Genomic DNA, 15,703 nt, shown 5'->3' on the forward strand with positions numbered 1-15,703 from the left:
ACAGACCCTGCGTCCCCATGTCCGACCCTCGCTCCGAGGCCACCGCCGACCAGTTGGCACCGCAAGGCCCGCGGAGATGCCTCTAGGAAGGGCAGGCCCCAGAGTGCCTCATGAGGAATTTTTTAACTTTCTCTTTTTTAGAAGACTGCCAACTTGATCTTTTAGAAAGGAGCCAGGAAAACCAAGACAAGTATTTATGTGAAGTTTTATTTACTACCAACAGACCACTGACTACAGAGCAAGAGAAACTTTTAAGAAAACCATTTATCTAGGCACTGACATTGTTCCTTCAAGAAAAATACTCTGTATAGGTGTAATGATGAGCAGGGAAAAGAAAGAGGAAGGACACGCTAGAGAGGTATTAATTGATTTATTTAGCAATATCTAATTTATTTAGCAATATGCAATAGCAAAAGACAAAGGCAATTAATGGAATGTGTTAATGACAGAAAGTAAAGGCAGTTAAGACTAAACTATATACATTGATAACAATGTCATGTCAAAGGAGTACACATACATACAGGTTGAAGAGATCCCAACACATGTTTACTATTGATCAAAAATTACTTGGTCAAATACACAAATAACATCAATAAGGAGTATCTAAAAACAGTATCAAATTTTATAGGATAGCAACTCTTACAGTGGATGCTAAAATCTCACCAAACTGGGGAAACAATAGTGGAAAGGTCAGGAATCAAAACCTTCCCAGGTCCGCAGCTGGAAAACTGAGGTGTCTCATGATGCTGCAAGCTGCAAGCTGCATACAAGTTTCCAAAATGCTAACAAGTTCCCAAGAATGCTGTTGCTGTTGCCATTGTTGTTGTTATTATTGCTGGAAGCTACGGCATCGATGTTAAAAGCTGCAAGCTGCATACAGTTTTCTAAAATGCTAACAAGTTCTTAAGAAGGCTAACCGTGGGGAACAACGGTTGGAAACCAGCCAGACGTCACCAGGTCCCTGGCTGGCAGTCAGGGCGTCTTCTGGTGTTGTAAGCTGCATGTTGCTGACAGTTTCCAAAATGTTAGAATGATGAAGACTCACCAGTGATAAATGATGAAATTAACGAATGCACTGCCAACTGAGATCTGTCTGATATATTTTTTCAGACGTACCTTAGAGCCAAGCTCCTTGTTCCTGCCTCCCCCTCAGGGAATGGTCAGTTCCGGGAGGGTTCGGCAGTTACTGTGATAAAAATATTGCTTATCGGGCTGAAGGGCCAGTTTATTCGGACAAACAATACCTACTGTTCTCACCTGGGACCATCGGTCCAAGGTCTTCCAAAGCCTGGCAACATGCCTGTCACGTCATTCTGATATAACTTACTTTTCCACTTCATCTGCTGATGTGGGCCAAACAGACAGAAAGCGACATTATCCCATATCTCTCCTGCCAGGAATCAGATGAGGGACAAATTCTCTTAACCCTAAGCTAACCATCACCCGACATGCAGTCTCTCATGTGGGGGAACAAAGGAACTAAAACCTAACAGACAAAAGCTAAACATCACCTCACGTGCAGTCTCTCATGTAAGGAAACCAAAAGCCAACCGAGAGTTAAACAAAAAGCCAACTTCCAACCTCAACCGAGGGAACAATCTCACAGGCAGTATTTCACATGAGGAAACCAAAAGCCAACCTTAATCTGACCAACCACCTCACATGGTGGAGTAACATTGCCCCACATGAGGGAAGCAGACAAACAAACAAAAAAGCTAACATCAGCCAATGAAGGCGAATTTTCTTAACATCTTTCATACAACATGTTACGTTGTGCGGCCTACATATTTTGGTCTCTACCCATTGACTCCTCATAATGACTGAAAAAAGATTGATGACTTTAGTGCATCTCATTCCAATACTAGAAATGAGAGAGCAAACACTGGAGGGAAGTCTTTTGATTACAATCAAAATGTGCAAAATTTTAATTCTGTGGAGGAACTTACTTCGGGACAGTCTTTTGAATGTAATGAACATAGTAATGCTTTGCTTGATAAGGCTGCCTTCATTACACAGAACAGTGCTTATACAAAAGGGAGATTTTATTATAAATTTCGAAGAAACCTATGTAATGTATCAGCCCTTGTTGTCTCTCTAAGTATTCACACACAGAGAAGAGTCACTGTGAATTTCATGAACATAAATGTAATAAAATTGGGAATCACTTCGGAGGGTTGCTCAACTTCAGAAAACTGATACAAGAAAGAAAATTTTTGGTCAAAACGCTCAGTTCCAAGAGTATTGGAGAACTCACACAGGACGGTAAACCCTTGAGTATGGAAAAAACTTCAGCTATAATTCAGCCATTAACATACAACACAGAACTCACACATTAGAGCTATTTTGTGATAATAAAACATGTGAGGAAACTTTCACTTCTCTTTCAGCGTTCGGTATACAGCAGAGAACTCACAGGAAGGAAAAACACTGTGAGTGTAATGAATGTCAAAAATCCTTCTGTAGGAGGTCATCCCTCATTTTACATCAAAGAAGTCACACGGGTAAGAAAATTTATGAATAATCAATGGGGACAGCTTTTTCCTAGCAGTTATTCCTAGTTGTATCTCAGAGAACTCACACTGCAAAGAAACCCTATCAATGTAATGAATGTGGTAAAAGTTATGCCCAGAAGTCAAGCCTGGGAAAACATCAGAGAGCTCACACAAGGGAGAAACCCTATGAATGTAGTGAATGTGGTAAAACTTACTCCGAGAATTCAAGCCTTGAAGTAGATCAGAGTTCACACAAGGGAGAAACTATATGAATGCAGTGAGTGTGGAAAAGCTTTCACCTCCATGTCACACCTCAGAGGACATCAGAGAACTCACACAGTAGAGAAACCCTACGAATGTAATGAATGCCAGAGAGCTTTCTTCTCCTTATCACACCTCAGAGAACATCAGAGAATTCACAAAGGGTTGAAACCCTATCAATGTAATGAATGTGTGAAGACTTTCCTCTGGAAGTCAGATCTGAATATACACTAGAGAACACACACAGGGGAGAAGCCCTGTGAATGTGTTGAATGTGGGAGAGTTTTCACGTACAAACAACAGCTTACACAACATCAGAAGACTCACTCAGGTTAGAAACGCTGTAAATGTAATGAATATGGTAAAACTTTCAGCCAGAAGTCACATCTTGTAAAACATCGGAGGACCCACATGGGACAAACCCTATCAATGTAATGAATGTGCAAAAGCTTTCATCTCCAGTCATACCTCCGAGAACATCAGAGAACACACAGGGGAGAAACTCTATCAATGTATTGAATGTGGAAAACTTTCAGGCAGAGGTCAAACTTTGGGAAACACCACAGTACTCACCATAGGAGAGAAACCCTATGAATCTGGAGTTTTGTGTTCATGTCATACCTCAGCGGATATGAGAGAATTTACAGAGCGGAAAATCTGTATGAATATATGAAATTTTGCGAAATTTTTCTTTGGAAATCCATCCTCATAACACATCAGACTGCATGCAGGATAGAAATGCTACGAAGATAACTAAAAGCTTTTGTTTGCATCTTAACTCTCAAAATTGAACTCATAAGACAAATCACACAGGGGAGTGATTTGCACACTTTCACCAATGAGTCTTACCTATGAAAACATCAGAAAACTCACAAATGTGAAAAATCTTATAAAGCTGGCAATGTGGGGAAATCATCAAGAATTATCAGATGTAAAAAGCCAAGGGAAGAAAAAAATGCATAAGGGGCAAAGGAAATCTTTGGCACCTCTTTCATAAGGGCTCTGCCCTAATGATCACCTCCAAAGGCCTGCACCTCCAAATCCCAGCACCTTGGGGATAAGATTTCAACAGAAGAATTTTGGGAAGACACAGACATTTAGTCTGTAGCAAGAACTTACACTGGCAGGAAATGCTTGAAATGTATGTAGACAGTCCTTCAGCCTCTAAGGATAAGTTTAGTCCTTTTGGGACATCAGAGATTTCTCTGGGGAAAGAAACATTGTGAAGGTAATGAATATAGCAAATATTCTGTATGAACTCAACCATCAGCAAACTTCAACTGTGGAGAAATTCTGATTGTGTAATGGAAATGGGAAAGCTTTCTGTCAAAGACTGAATCTCACTGAGTAGAGAATTCACGTAATGAAGAAAATGAAGAATGTAATAAATGTGTGATAACTTCAGCCAAAAGCCACCCTTCTCAGTAGAGACCTCATAGTATATCGACCAGATGAAAGAAATCTTATGAAGATAATGGATTTGGGAAATCCTGTCAGAAGTCAATCTACAATTAATATATATAAATAATAAATCTAATGAGTAGAACCCCATATCCCATATACTGCATGGTCACCAATAACCATTTACTGTTATCCTTAGGCCCACGACTAGTTTAAATTTTCCAATCACTCTTTCTTCTGCATGTGGTAATTACTATCAGTGGTAAAACAAGTCCCACGAAGACATTTTCATCCTATATATTCTCTGCTGTTCCTTTTCCCTACAATGATGATGGAAAAGTAGCACATGGAAGGAGTCAGGGTTCAAGAATTACTGTGTGGAACACTTTCTTCCTGTTACTTTTCCTCCTGTGACTTTTGCAAGGAAGAAAAAACTTGTTCTCTGCTGAGCTGTTATAGGTTTGGATCTACCTGTTACTGACCTGTCTTAGACATTCCTCAGCTATCACAAGCTATGACTGTGACCTCTGTGAAAAGTGACAACTGGGTATGTATCAGAAGAGTCACATAGAGGAAACTCCTGACAATATCCTGAATGATCAGTAGCTATAAACCGGAACTCGTCTCTATTATTATAATGTAAATAACAGGATTTGTTTCTTGTTTTCTTACGATTACATTTAGCTTGTGTACCTTTTGTAGCAATACAAAGAAATATTGAGGATTTCTCGGTACATCATAATAGGATCACATCATAACAGTACATCATAACAGTAACACATACTGTTAAAAGGTCTCATGAATTGCTGTATTAAATTGGATTATTTGGTTAATGTGTTACCTTCCCTGTTTGTTTGTTTGTTTATTTGTTTTTAATTGGGGAATATTGGGGAACAGTGTGTTTTTCCAGGACCCATCAGCTCCATGTCAAGTCGTTTTCAATCTAGTTGTAGGGGCTGCAGCTCAGCTCCAAGTCAAGTCAGTGGATTTCAATCTAGTTGTGGAGGGTACAGCTCACTGGCCCATGTGGGACTCGAACTGGTGACCTTGGTGTTATGGGCACTGTGCTCCAACCACTGAGCCAACCAGCCACCCCCTTCTATGTTTTTTCACAAAAAAGTCATTATCTTGAGTAGATACATTCAGATTATACCTATGTTGTTGTATTCCTCAAGCTTTCACAAATTTCAGCATTTATTTCTTATCAATGCCTAAATCAATTTTTACCCCTGTTACAATATCATGCTATTTTTCCCATTATTACTCCTGTCCTCATCATGGTATGAAATAATTTTCCTTTTCCCAGAATTTTAAATTTATGTTTATATAGACTCAGATTCTTTCTTCATGCAGTAGATTATAATCCTTAACTAGCATTATTATTTTCATTTTGTTTTGATGGTCAAATCATCTGAGATAAAGCCAGCTGCTGTTCATTCATATTGGCTCCTGGGTCCAATATTAATGTTACTGATATCTTTTTGCTATCATCAAACCATCCTTTTACTATTCTGATCATGATGTTTAATCTGCCTTTGTAAAGGTTTGCACTATAGAGCAAGTTCTTAATTCATAGCTTTAAGAAAATGTTAAGTCTTAGCTAAAATATTTAGAATATTACACCACCTTAAATAAAGATTGAAAATTTCTGGTTGGAATAGCATTTCACTTCATCTCAGTCAGGTATCCACAAGGTAGAACTGACTTAACCAACTGGCTGAGATTCATTCCTGGGAAACCCAGAGGCACAGTCCTAGTGATGTGGGACCCAAGCATTTCCTGCTTCCTCTTTGCTAGCACATGTCCAGAGGACGCTCCCCAACACCACTTCGTCTACTAGAGAATGTCATCTGAGCCCTAAACACAAATGGTCCTCTCTCCTCCCTGCCAAATGGATCTGCACGGGAGATAATGAGGCCTTGAGCCTTATAATCTTCATTATGAACTTGATGCTTTGGAGGCCCTTTTATTTTATAGGGTATTGATTAATGTGGGGAAGAGGTTTTGAGGAATCTGTTTGAGTCTTGATGAGAGGTACTCTGTGGATCCTGCCGACAGCAGTTGGAGATTTTGCCCAGAAGCAGGTGCCCCGGGAGGCAACTAGAAAGCCCTCTGGTTGGTAACAGTGTCTTCGCGGGAAAGCCGCATGTGGACACCTGCATTGTGGCAGGGCTGTGCCGGGCAGGGCATTCTAATGTAGTGACACTTGGGTCTGTATCCCAACACCCTGGATGATGAGAAATGGGAACTGGGACGTGGGCACCATTATTTCTCAGGACAGAACACAACCAAAACAAGGAGCTCTTTCATCATAAAGCATAAGGAGAGGCAAGAACTAAGCCTTGTGTCCTGACTGGAGGTGTTGGGAAGTCCCTGTGAATTCAATTTGCAACTCTGTGAAAGCCCCTAGGAATCTGAGCAATTTTCATCAGTGAAAATGAGTTAAATCAGTTAATGAGTTAAAATGGGTGTGAAATTCCATTCTATCCCTTGGCTCAGAAATTTGGAAGCCTGCTGCTTTGACACACACACACACACACACACACACACACGTTTATATATATTATATATAAACTATAGGGAAAGGAGGAGCCATGAGAAAATTTCCCAGTTTATTCATTTCCAACATTTCTGCTCTCCCATCCCCTTGTGCCTGTCCCAATAAAAAACAGACACATTCAGGGCCTTAGAGTTTTTATTGATGAATTATTGGGATTTTCCTTTGAATTGTTTACAAAATCCATTTATTAACTATTAACTTAAATGTAAAAGACCAAAGTGAGAGGCAGTGAACATTTATTTGACAGCCAAATGAATAGCTATTTGTGAAGCACTGTTTCAGGCAGACACGTGATAGGGTTACGATTAGGATGCAAGGCAAAGTGCATTGATGAGAAAGGGAAGGGGGAAAATTACATGAATAGAAGGAAGGAATTTCTGTATATGCAAACAAGGTAACAGTGAAGCTATTTCTAAAGCCTGTTTTTCATTTTCAGCCCATAGTCTTGCTAATTTTAAAGAATATTTTAAAATGTCAGCCAATAGTCATAATACCTGCTTTCTTGTTATGCTGAAATGCTGCCTTAGGCCCAGTGCAAAGGTTCTTTTATTCAGTTTTAACATTCCAAACGTTTGAGGAGTAAGATGTGCAAGGTACTTCCTCTGGCATGGCAGCTCCGACTCCATTTTAAAGTGACTCCATTCATGTTACTTTTTATATTTCTCCTCTTTTATTGAGGTGTTTCCTTGAAAGCATGAAGTATCAATCATCGGAAAGCAACACTGATCACTTATTAAAAGCATTGTTGGTCTCTTGTCAGGAAGACTCCTTCCCAGTATGTTATGTCCCAGAAGGAAATGGGGTTTTATTTTTCTTTAGGAGCCTTAGTCCACACTTGAGCAATTGCCCCAGAACACAGGAAATCTTTACTGTTATGTTTCTTTAAGGGCAAACATCTTCTGTAGTTTCTTCAGGTTTTTCCTGTGAAGTCTCAGAGGACTTAATGATCATCTCAAAACATTGAGCGGCCATTTTCAGAGTGGTGTCTTTATAACATTGAGCTGTGGAAAACAAAGTTTTAGAACAACAAAAATTCATATATTAACAAGCAAAATGGTAAGTCCATTTTGAAGAATAGACCTGAAACAGGAGGCATCACCTGAGGGCAGTCAGCTAAAGATATTAAAGAACAAGGAGGTGTCAGTGGGCCCTGTATTTAATCAGTTGGTTTGTGCCCATATTTTATCTATTTCCACTTCTATTTCACCAGAAGTGTTTTATCCAAGCATAACAGGAGGTATTAATACTAGAGCAAATCCTGCCTTGTTTAGCCAGATTGCGTCTACGAAAAAACATCCAGCCTAAGAGAAAGCCTGGAAGAGTTTATTGGAGCCAAACTCACGACAATTGCTTGTGAGGAAAAATCTCAAGACATTGAGAAAATGCTCCGCAAAATAGCAGTTTGCAGCTTATTTTATACATAGAATCAAAAGAGAAGGGTTATGTGAAATCCATAGGTGGTAGATGAAAAGGGTGGGAGAAAGCAAAGGTTGAAATATCTGGGCTTGGATCAAAGCAAATTGGACAGACAGATACTTGTTCTACATAGGTGGATACATGAGAGTTAATACTTCACTTTTTATAGCACATAGAGATGGTAATCGGGAGAAGAGTAACACTGTGAGTGTGGGGACAGAGCCCCAAAAAGCAGTTTCCAGGCTCTCGACCTCACATAGAAAGGTGCTGGCTCAGGTAGTAAATGGCCATCGACTGTGATCAAATGGCCATCAGCTGTGGCTAGTTGGTCGTCAGCTGTAACCAGTGAACCATTAGCCATGAATATAACTGCCGTGGCTAGCCTAGCAAAAAAAGGGGGAGCTAGCAAGAAGATGGTGGCTGAGTCTGCAAGCGGCACAGTGAGGGTTGAGAATTGTGTTGCTCCTGAGGGTTCCTGTTTCTCCAACCCAGCCGCCAGCGAGAGTATAGAGATATGACTCCCCTACTTATGGCTCCGAGGGTGTTCCTTTTTGGCCTAGCCATATCCTGCGTTCTTGTGTGGGGAGCGGGACCAGAGACCCCAAGGCCGCCCCGCACGACACATGGCGCAGCGAGCAGGGTACGGTGTCGGCCAAAGCTCTCCAAAGGACGGTGGAGCAGTTTGTGCATATGAACACTCAGTTGCAGGAAGACTAGGAGGAGCAGCTGCCTGAGAGCTGGACCCCGTGGAGGGGTGGGAAGACATGGACGGTTCCCCAACCAGCAAAGCCGGAGAAAGCGAAGGTCCTTGCAGCCCGGTGGGCTGGGAAGTGCTTGCTGAGGCAGCCCGGATGCAGGACTTGTAGTCCCAGGAGGAAACACTTGCTGAGTCCTCCATGGGAGATGAGGGTGAGGTCAAGGTCGTCCCTCACCCCCAGGACAGCCTTGGTGAATGACTATGGACTATGGGGAATTGCCTTCCATCCCTAATTTAATTGACCACTTGACTGTTTGGGAACATACCACCATGTAATGGAACTGGCAGATATTTGCTTTTGTGTTTTGACCGGCCGCCATCGAGAATATGTAAGCACCTTGACTGTGAGCCGCTGTTGTTCCAGCACGGTACCCTGAGAGGCCCAGAGAGAGAGTGGCAGTGCCCTGAGAGCCCTGGCTGTGTCCAGGAAGTCTGGCTGAGCCCGGAGAGAGTGGCAGTGCCCTGAGAGCCCTGGCTGAGTCCAGGAAGTCTGGCTGAGCCCGGAGAGAGTGGCAGTGCCCTGAGAGCCCTGGCTGAGTCCAGGAAGTCTGGCTGAGCCCGGAGAGAGTGGCAGTGCCCTGAGAGCCCTGGCTGAGTCCAGGAAGTCTGGCTGAGCCCGGAGAGAGTGGCAGTGCCCTGAGAGCCCTGGCTGAGTCCAGGAAGTCTGGCTGTGCCCAGAGAGAGTGGCAGTGCCCTGAGAGGCCCTCGTGTGCCCAGGGAGACTAGTGGTACCCTAAGAAGTCCAGGAAGTCTGGCTGTGCCCAGAAGTACTGGTGGTGCCCTGAGAAACCTTGGCTGTGACCAGAGAGCTTGGCTGTGTCCAGGAAATAGCGTTCACCTCCAGGCTCCTCGCACAGGGCCCCTCGCGGAAGACGCTTGTCGCGTAGATAGTGAGGCGAGACCCTGTAGGGGTGGAGTGTGGGGAAGGGCCCCAAAAAGCAGTTTCCAGGCTCTCGGCCTCACATAGAAAGGTGCTGGCTCAGGTAGTAAATGGCCATCGACTGTGATCAAATGGCCATCAGCTGTGGCTAGTTGGCTGTCAGCTGTAACCAGTGAGCCATTGGGCACTAATATAACTGCCGGCTAGGCTAGCAAAAAATGGGGGCTAGCGAGCTGATGGTGGCTGAGCCTGCAAGCGGTGCAGTGAGGGTTGAGAATTGTGTGGCTCCTGTTTCCTGTGTCTCCAACTCAGCCGCCAGCGAGAGTATGGAGATATGACTCCCCTACCTATGGCTCCGTGGGTGTTCCTTTTTGGCCTAGCCATATCCTGCGGTCTTGTGTGGGGAGCGGGACCAGAGACCCCGCAGGCCGCCCCCACACGACACATGGCGTAGTCGGCAGGATCCCCTGCACGACAGTGAGATTCTGTAGTTTCCTGGTCTGGGAAAGAAAAGGGATTACTTTGGCATTCCAAGGACATTTTATCTTAGATGCAAAAAGACAATAGATAGGCTCACTTAAGGTAAAGCTTCACCTTTGTGAAGGAAGATACAGACTAAAGATGTGACTTCCTGCCATGGCCCATCTTAGTTAGGAATTGTTCATGTTCATGCCATCCTTTGTGGTTATTTTCAGTCTCCTGAGATTGTCAGGTTTAACATGGGGCCCCTTTTCTGTCCACAGTGATCAATAGCCATTCTGTTCTCCAATATAAGTCACACAAGGGAATTTATAGATTTTTCCTTGTTGCCTACTACTTTGGTTGTAGTTCCAGCAATTCCTGTAAGATTTTTGATAAATTCCTAATCATGTGTTTATTGCAATACCTGCCCAAGGAAAAAGTACTCTTCCAAATCTCATAAAATTGCTGGGCATGGACTATGTATGTAACCAGTTCCATGTCTTTACCTGCCAAGTCAGTTTAAAGATGACGCCCCATGTTGAGTTATATTTCCAGGCAGAAATTAAGGGGGAAAATAAAACAATAACATTATAGTGAGTGCTTGGCCTCATATTATTTGTGAAATAAGAAGGAACTAAAGGAAGGAAAGAAGGAAAAATTGTCTTGAGCTTACAGGCGTGGTCCGGGTCTTAGGTTAGGTGTCCATAACAGATGTCATCTCTTTTACTTCCTAGTAATTTAAAATTTCAAATCTTTGTTGTTGAGCATTCCAGTTAGATGCATGAGTTTTCCTTAAATGGGAAACATGAATCCAAGAGTCAACACAATTACATTTGTCCACGCACAGATTAGTTAAGAGTACCTGATATGGTGCTTTTCATCTTGATTGGCAAAGGATCTGTTTGAAGGTGACTTTTTCACTATACATTATTTTCTGCAAATTTTGGTAGTTAATTTCTTTATGTTATGTATATTTTATCACAGATTTTTAAAATGCAGCTTTAAAAAATACCTGAGATCTCACCTCTGCCAATGGACAGTAACTGGTACCAGTGTGGCCATCTAGTGCTATAAAAATTGACATAATAGGAGGCAAAGGATTTAAGGCATTGAAAATTTCATAGTAGTGATACTTGAGAAATGCACACTTTTAGGCCCTCAGTCCCCTACCTCTTTGCTTTGAAGATATTTTTTTGATTTACACAGAGTTGGAACCCAAGTGAAGGTAGCAGTCTTACTAAAATGAAGAAATAACTGGAAATTTGTGGGAAAAGATACTTAATACAAGATAGCTCGTGTGTGTGTGTGTGTGTGTGGTATGGGGGAGAAGGGATTGGCAGAGATCTGTTTCAAATTCAAAATGGGTCCTTGGCCAAGGGGTCGGTTGAATGTATGCAGGTCAAGACTCCATGATACCTACTATAGGTTGTGTGTTGTGGGGCTGCGTGAAAGTTTGACACCAGGTGTCATGCATTTATATAAGAGAAAAGCACATCTAGTGAGGGTGAGCATTTCTTTAAAAAGGTGCCAAGGGAATTATAGTTGTGTATTTATATGTATAAAAACCTATGTTTTGGGGCAGCCAGATGGCTCAGTTGGTTAGAGCATGAATTGTGCACAACAGGGTTGCTGGCTCAATTCCTGCATGGGATGGTGGGCTGCACCCCTTGCAACTAAGATTGAAAATGGCAACTGGACTTGGAGCTGAGCTGCATCCTCCAGAACTAGATTGAAGGACAACGACTTGGAGCTGATTGCCCCTGGAGAAACACACTGTTCCTCAATATTCCCCAATAAAAAAAAATTTTTTTAAGCGATTTCTTAAAAAAACAAGAAACCCTATGTTTTCTTGAAGAATTAGTAACTTCCTAGACATATTTAAATATGAAAGTTACTTATTTTACATGAGAGCTGTGTTTATGGTCCTAGTGTGTCCCAGTGTCTTCCTTGTTGTCCTAACGAGGTGACTGAAGGTTCTCTGGCCCACTGCTCTGGATGCCAGCTCAGACATATTCTACCTTCTCACTTTCTCTTTTTCCTGGACCTGTATTGTTGCAGTAAAATTGTTTAATGGTTTAGCAACAGCTATATATTAATGTGTGACAGGCACTTCTTTTTCTTTCAAGGCTTCTGTGATTATTGTTATTTTTGTCCTAATGACATTTTGAATAGTTCTTTTAGGTAAAAGTTAAAAAATATGTCAAAGAGAGAAAACAAGCTGACAAAATATTTTGAGAATCAAATCTGAATTTTGGCAAGGAATCTTTAGCATTCTCATGTAGAAAACAGGCATTTATTCAAGTTTTCTTTAATGTCAGGAGTAAAGCCTTATGCTGTGTTCTCATAGAGTGCATTAATCTTGATGATTCTATTCTTTTTCTTCTCCCAGTGTGTAAGATCCAATATAAAAATATATCAGTCATTAGAAACAATTGATGCTATAAAATATTTACCAAAAACATGCTCATTAGATATAATTTAGTAACAAGAGTTCCTACCATAATATGACCATAGACCTATTTGGTAATAGAACAAGATGGTCATATTGGGTTTAAATAGGATCATCTCTGGGATGTGAACCACTTGCACGATAACTATGTTCTTATACTGGGTTGTGTATATTTTCCTGTATTACTTACGCAATTTTGAACGGTTATTTGCCTTTTTATCTTTCCTGAGGTTAGCCATTCTGCTTATAGATGCTATCCTTTTATTAATATATATCAAAGATAAGCAAAATTTGACACAAACTAGGGAGAACAGATTTTAATTGGTAATATACAACTGCAATAGGGAAAGGGGTTTTGGGTGAACTAAACTCCACTTCGATTTGTACAGAGGTGACTGGGAGTTTAAAAGGTAAAATGAGGAAAGAGAGAGAGGATAGGCTGGGACTCAGTACAGCGAGGAAACTGAAAAAGTACAAAAAGCAGGAAGGAGGAAGTGGTCCATGTAAAATCCATTTGGGTTTTCTAACTGGCACTTGTTGAAATTAAAGTCCTACCTTCTCACAGAGACTGTGAGACAGGTGCCCTAACTTCAGGTATTGGATATCACAAAACTTATTTGGCTGACTTGTTTTTCTCCAGCAGGTACTTTAAGGGGGCTTAATGTCATCCTGGGGATGAGTCCTTGAGCTGTTACAAACGGTATTTTGTTTAAATCTTCCTAGGCCAAAGTTGATAGTCCTATTTGAGAAGCAGGCTTAGAGAATCCTAGCTAGAGTTTGGTGAAGGAAACAAAAATCTTTTTTCTTTCGTATTTCTGTGCTCCATTTTTAATTATTTTATTCCCACGTCACAGCCTTATTCCTAAGAGCTATCTCACCGACCTTAAACTCCCATGGCAGCTTTCAATTTAAATGTACGTACACGCATGGAGGTAGTACCCATATTCTCCTCCCTCTTTTTTCACTCTGTATTGCAAAATTTTCAAGCATTGAGAAAACCATAGAATGTGCATTTATCTCCACCCATTTCATGTATGTAAAATCTTACAATTTTGCCATATTTTCTTTGTCTAGTTGATTTTCCTGAATATTTGTGAAATAAGTTTACAAACACATAATTTCAATCGTTAAATGCTTAACTCTGCGTGCCTTTATAAACCAGTATGTTTTCCTCTGTTATTTCAATATTATTTTTACACTTAAGGGCAAGCCACTGCACATTCAAGTTTCCCCATTTGTAATCAATGTCTTTAACAGCTGTTGTTTATTCAATCGGGATTTTTTCCCACGACCACGCATTGTATTTGGCGGTAAACTTCAAGTTTAACCCGTAACGTTTGCGAATTGTGAGACAACTGGAGCAAGAGAAACGGTAAAGGCCAACATTTTACAACCATCTAAAAAAGTGGAAACGTTGCTAAATTGAGACAGGGAGCAGGAGCGGTGTTTTGTGGGAAATGTAGTCTTACATGGAACTGGCTGGCCGCGAAGGAACCTGGGAACGGGTCTTCTGGACTCTGTCGGCTTCTGTACAGCTCTAGTCCCGCCTCCCTGCTTCCGTTGGGTCCTTGGTCACGCGGAGAGCACTTCGTGAACCTCGTCTTCCGCGCGGGCTCCGAGGATTAGAATCTAAAGTGAGAATTTGGGAGTGATGGGGAATCAGGGCGACCTGAATACCAGCCTGAAGCGCGTGGGGGCTTGTGTCTGTGGAGGAGGGAACGGGAGGTCCCGGGAACCCCCCAGGCGGGATCCCGTGCAGAGCCCGCCGGTGCCTGTTGGGACCCAAGCCCTTCCGGTTCCCGGGGCGCAGATGGGACTGAGCCCGGTCGGGAGCACGTGCTCCGTACTGGCCGGGGTGCAGGGACCTTGTGCCCGGCCCCGCCTGCAGCCGGACGGGAGAAAACCCGGTTTTAGCGGCAGGAGGGGAAAGCGCGTTTATAATGAGACCGTGAGAGCCAGAAAGCGCGGGCGGTGAGTCTGCGTGAGAGACGAGCTCTGGAGCTAAAACTACCGGGTAAAGTCCAGCTCTGTCACCTGTAGGCAGGGCCGACAGAAGGAACCTGCCTCCGTCGGATTTCTCATGGGAAAATAATTGCGTTTTGAGAGAGAAGTTCTCGCTTACAAAGCAAATAGCCAAGTGAGTAAATGGCAACTGCCATTATATTCAGAAGGTACTTAGGTCTTTCTCTTCACTGGGTGGCTTTTGTAAACCTCACATCCAATATATGAGGTAGGCATGACCATCCGCATTAGGATAAAAAAAAAAGCAACCGAGGCTGAGGTTGGTGGAGCGTATTGCTCAGCTCACAAGCTCGGGATGACGGAGCTCCGAATTAGGAGCAGATGTGCTTTAAATCTCAGGATATATCTAAATACCGACCTACCTAAAGCCATCATTACACCTTTCACGGCACTTAACAGAGTGACCTGTCCCTACATTCGTGTGGGTAAAACTGGAAGTGAACGTGAAAGTGAACTCCCAGCACTGTCAGATGCATTCCGGAATTCCTGGCCTCTCTTCAGAATCCTTAGGTCAGACAGAGGCTCCTAGCTCTTCCTGCACTGGCAGGTAGTCTGTGTTTTAAGTCTGAAATTATAGGAATTCCAAAAGTGTAAGATTTGTGACCCTAAAGAGAACTGTTTCCCAGAGCCAGGTCCCAGATTTTGGGAAACATTTATTTCAGAACAGAGCAGCTCCTGTGATGTAGGAATCGGGAGGGCTCCAGGAACAGGAATATTCCCTGGGAGAGAACAGCCCTGTTCTTACTCTCCTCACCAGAGCTTCAGAGCTGAGGCAAAAGAACGCAGGAAACAGCACAGGCTAAATTTGCACAGTCAGCAGTTCTTGATCCCTTTGGCCATATTTGGAGATATTGTCAAGTGCTGTAGCCACCACATTGGTGTGACAGTGGAGGATTTGGGTCAGCTTTGAGAGAGGGGTGAGCTGGGGTGGCCCAGGGGTATGTTGCCCAAGAAAGGCCACTTTGTGGGAGAGCTTGTGAGGGTGGGGTCTGGCGTAAGTGAT

At 42.5% G+C, this 15,703-nt stretch overlaps 1 protein-coding gene across 4 annotated transcripts in view; it reads left to right on the forward strand.

Annotated features, from left to right (window-relative positions):
* Positions 1-14,244: 14,244 nt before the first annotated feature.
* The window catches only part of LOC117032230 (zinc finger protein 260-like), a 33,631-nt gene continuing 32,172 nt past the window's right edge, over positions 14,245-15,703 (forward strand). For 2 of the 4 annotated variants that reach the window (XM_033123572.1, XM_033123571.1), the window contains exon 1: positions 14,246-14,312. The gene's annotated coding sequence lies outside the window, so the exon portion shown is untranslated. Of the gene's footprint in view, positions 14,313-15,703 lie in introns of all 4 variants that reach the window. The other 2 variants (XM_033123573.1, XM_033123570.1) reach the window with 2 other exon arrangements.

This window comes from Rhinolophus ferrumequinum, chromosome 12 (assembly GCF_004115265.2).
Source record: "Rhinolophus ferrumequinum isolate MPI-CBG mRhiFer1 chromosome 12, mRhiFer1_v1.p, whole genome shotgun sequence".
NCBI lineage: Eukaryota > Metazoa > Chordata > Mammalia > Chiroptera > Rhinolophidae > Rhinolophus > Rhinolophus ferrumequinum.